The following is a 4,693-nucleotide window of genomic DNA, read 5'->3' as shown; positions in this document are numbered from 1 at the left end:
TTGTTTGCTCTTGCTTCTCTAGCTCTTTAATTGTGATGTTAGAGTGTCAATTTGAGATCTTTCTAGCTTTCTGATGTGGGGATTTAGTGCTATAAATTTCCCTCTTAACAATGCTTTAGCTGTGTCCCAGAGATATTGTCTGTTTGTTCTCATTGGTTTCAAAGAACTTCTTGATGGTCCACTTGATCCAGAGCTGAGTTCAAGTCCTGAATATCCTTGTTAATTTTCTGTCTCATTGGTCTGTCTAATATCGACAATGGGGTGTTAAAATTTCCCACTATTATTGTGTGGGAATCTAAGTCTCCTTATAGGTCTTTAAAAACTTGTTTATGACTTTGGGTGCTCCTGTATTGGGTGCATATATATTTAGGATAGTTAGCTTTTCTTGTTGAATTGATTCCTTCACCATTATGTAATGTCCTTCTTTGTCTTTTTTGATCATTATTGTCTTAAAGTTTGTGTTATCAGAGCTTAGGATTACAACCCCTACTGTTCTTTTCTTTTCTTTTTTTTGCTTTCCATTTGCTTGGTAAATATTCCTCCACCCCTTCCTTTTGAGCCTGTGTGTGTCTTTGCATGTGAAATGAGTCTCCTGAATACAGCACACCAATGGGTCTTGACTCTATCCAATTTGCCAGTCTGTGTCTTTTAATTGGGGTCTCTAAGAACTTGTTTTATGAATTTGGGTGCTCCTGTATTGGGTGCACATATATTTAGAATAGTTAGCTTTTCTTGTTGAATTGATCCCTTTACCATTATGTAATACCCTTCTTTGTCTTTTTTGATCATTGTTGGCTTAAAGTCTGTTTTATCAGAGCTTAGGATTGCAACTCTTGCTTTTTTATTTCTTTTTTTTTTCTGTTTTCTGCTTTCCATTTGGTAAATATTCCTGCACCCCTTTCTTTTGAGCCTACGTGTGGCTTTGCACGTGAGATGGGTCTCCTGAATACAGCACACCAATGGGTCTTGACTCTTTATCCAATTTGCCAGTCTGTGTCTTTTAATTGGGGCATTTAGCCCATTTATATTTAAGGTTCATATTGTTATGTGTGAATTTGATCCTGTCATCATGATGCTATCTGGTTATTTTGCATACCAGCTGATACAGTTTCTTCATACTATCATTGGTCTTTATATTTTGGTAGTGACTGGTACCAGTTTTTCCTTTCCATAATTAGTGCTTCCTTCAGGAGCTCTTGCAAGGCAGGTCTGGTGGTGATGAAATCCCTCAGTATTTGCTTGTCTGTAAAGGATTTTATTTCTCCTTCACTTATGAAACTCAGTTTGGCTGGATATGAAATTCTGGGTTAAAAATTCTTTTATTTAAGAATGTTGACTATTTGCCCTCTTTCTCTTCTGGCTTGCAGGGTTTCTGCTGAGAGGTCTGCTCTTAGTCTGATGGGTTTCCCTCTGCAGGTGACCTGGCCCTTCTCTGTGGCTGCACTTAACATTTTTTCCTTCATTTTGATCTTGGAGAATCTGATGATTTTGTTTCTTGGGGCTGATCTTCTTGGGGAGTATCTTAGTGATGTTCTCTGTATTTCCTGAATTTGAATGTTAGCCTGTCTTGCTAGGCTGGGGAAGTTCCCCTGGATGATATCTTGAAGTGTGTCTTCCAGCTTGGTTCCATTCTTCCTGTCTCTTTCAGGTACTCCAATCAATCATAGTTTCAGTCTTTTTACATAGTCCCATATTTCTTGGAGGTTTTGTTCATTCCTTTTCATTCTTTTTTCACTAATCTTGTCTACAAGCCTTATTCCAGCAAGATGGCTTTCAAATTCTATATCTTTTCTTCTGCTTGGTCGACTTGGCTATTGATACTTGTGTGTACTTCATAAAGTTCTCATACTGTGTTTTTCAGCTCCATCAGGTCATTTATATTCCTGTCTCAACTGGTTATTCTAGTTAGCAGCTCCTGTAACCTTTTATCAAGGTTCTTAGCCTCTTTGCATTAGGTTAGAACGTGCTCCTTTAGCTCAGTGGAGTTGTTATTATCCATCTTCTGAAGCCTACTTCTGTCAATTCATCCATCTCATCCTCCATCCAGCTCTGTGTCCTTGCTGGAGAGGCATCGCAATCATCTGGAGGAGAAGAAGCACTCTGGCCTTTTGGGTTTTCAGTGTTTTTTAAATTGATTCTTTCTCATCTTCATGAGTTTGTCTAGTTTTGATCTTTGAGGCTGCTGACCCTTGGTTGAGGTTTTTGTGGAAACATTTTTTGTTGATGCTGTTGCTGCTGTTTTCTGTTTGTTTGTTTGTTTTTCTTTCAGTGGTCAGGTCCTTCTTCTGTAGAGCTGCTGTGGTTTGCTGGGGGTTCACTTCAGGCCTTATTCATCTGGTTCCCTCCTGCACCTCGAGATGTCACTCGAGGAGGCTGGAGAACAGTCAAATGGGTGCCTGCTCTTTCCTCTGGGATCTTTGACCTTGAAGGGCACTGTCCTGATGCCAGTAGGAATGCTCCTGTATAAGGTGTCTGACAACCCCTGTTGGAGGGTCTCTCTAAGTTGGGTGGCACCGGGAGAAGGACCCATTTACCAAAGCACTTTGGCTGTCCCTTGGTGGAGAAGGTGTGCTTTGCTGGGGGGAAACCCACTCATCTGGGCTGCCAGGATTCCTCAGAACCAGCAGGAGGAAAGACTAAGTCTGCTGGTCTGTGGGGACTGGCTACTCCTCCCCATAGGGGCTCAGGCCCAGGGAGATCAGGGTTTGTTCCTGAGCCCCTGGCTGGAGTTGTTGGAGTTCCTGCAGGGAAGCCCCTCTCAGTGAGGAGGGGTGGGTCAGGGTCAGGCCTGAAGAGGCACTCTGGCTGCAGTCGGCCACAGCCAGTGCTGTGTTGGGCTATGGGGGACACCTCTTGGGACCAAGCCGTCCAGTCTCCCTTGCTCCAGCAGGGGAAAGGTGTGGCCTGGAGCTACAGAAATGGCTGCCGCCCTTCTCCAACCCTGAGAGCTTAGTGTGTTAGGAAGCTAGCAGTCCCAGTGTTAGCTGCTGCCCCTGGCGCCCCCTGTAAGATGCTCAAATGGCTTAGACAGCAGGCAGCTGCAACTGTGGTGCTTGCCGCCCCTCTCCCGGGAGAACTGGGCAGACTTAAGCAGATTCTCGCTGAGTGGTTGTTGAGAATCTGTGTGGCTCCATGGTTGGGACCCTATGCCCCAGTGGCGTGGGCTCATGAGTGGGATCTTCTGATCCGTGGGTTGCACACTTTGGTGGAGAAAGCACGGTTTCCCAGGCTGGGTAGGATTCTCACTCACCGCCTCCCTTGGCTGAGGGTGGGGGTTCCCCTGCCCTGCGTGGCTCTTGGGGCTGCCACACCACACCGTTCTTCCTCTGTGTGGGGCAGGCCAGCCACCTAGTCAGTTCTGATGACAGAACCTGAATATCTCAGTTGTGAGTGCAGGATTCACACGCTGTTTTATGTTTTTTTTCAATGGAAGCCTCTGATAGCTGCTGCTTCTAGTCGGCCATCTTGGCCCCGCCCCTCCAGGTGATTCTTATTAGAGAAGGGAAACATCCTATAACCTTGCTACTCAAAGAGTGATCTCAGACCAGCAGCATCAGCATCATCTGGGAACTTGGTAGAAATGCAGATTCTTGGGTGCCATCCTAGAACCACTGAATTGGCATTTGCATTTGAGTAGGCTCCCCAGGTAATTCCTAGGCATGTTAAAATTTGAGACGCTCTGCCTTCTATACTTACAACTTGCTATTTTGGTTACAGGTAATTATGCAACCAAAATTCTTTACGCTTATTATCTCATTAATTACTCAAAGTAACTATTATTATTCCTCTTATTTCAGATAGACAAGACTTCAATTAAATTGAACCATATGAAATTGTAAATGTTAGATCATTCTTTGACTTGTTTACAAAAAAGGCAATTTTATACGTCTTAATAGCAAGTGGTGATGGCACTGGGATTAGAATTTCAGCAGTTTAACACTGGAGCGGTCTCTTAAGCCTCATATTATTATTATGACTGTCATATATACCAATAACTGTTGGTTTTCAATAGAAAAAAACAAAAAACAAAAAACCCCACTCAAATTGAAATACATTATTGAGTTTCAAAGTTAGTATGTGATAGGGTTCTGAAAACGAAAATGTGCTTATATAAACAGTATGAATGTGAGATGGATGTGAGGGGGTAGGGGAATGAGATAGTAAAGAAAGCAACTGAAATTACATGCTTTTCCATCCATTTGGTCCATATGGACTTGGAGACTACAGGTATTAATGCTAATTTTCTTCCAGACATGAAGGACTGAAATATCTTTTGTTCTGACTTATAATTTTCAGCTTGGTTCCAAATCTCAAAAACTGCAATTTTAGGCTATGATTAGAACATAAAATTGCTTCTGTCTACTAATTTTCAGGCAGAATAAGTTTACAGTAATAGGCTTATACAGCTTTTGTGTTCAAGGGCCAAAGTTTGTAAAATATGTGGGGAATTGGAAAAGGAAGGAAAGGTTTCTTGCCAAACTTTGATACGTTTGATCCTTTGCAATGACTAAATATGCAATGAAGATGCAACAAAGAATAGACTGCCATCACAAGACCACTAGGTAGTTTTTTTCCTTCCCTAGACAAGAGTATAAAAATGTTTTCTATTTGAAGGTTATAATCAACTCGTTTTTAGTGTGTTGTTCACAGAAGATTGAAGCTTCTCAAAGGAGTATTTGTTTCTCTGATTTTT

The sequence above is a fragment of the Macaca nemestrina genome, chromosome 6 (assembly GCF_043159975.1).
Source record: "Macaca nemestrina isolate mMacNem1 chromosome 6, mMacNem.hap1, whole genome shotgun sequence".
Classification (NCBI taxonomy): Eukaryota; Metazoa; Chordata; class Mammalia; order Primates; family Cercopithecidae; genus Macaca; species Macaca nemestrina.
The sequence above is the reverse complement of the archived record's forward strand: the minus strand, read 5'-3'. Positions refer to the sequence as shown.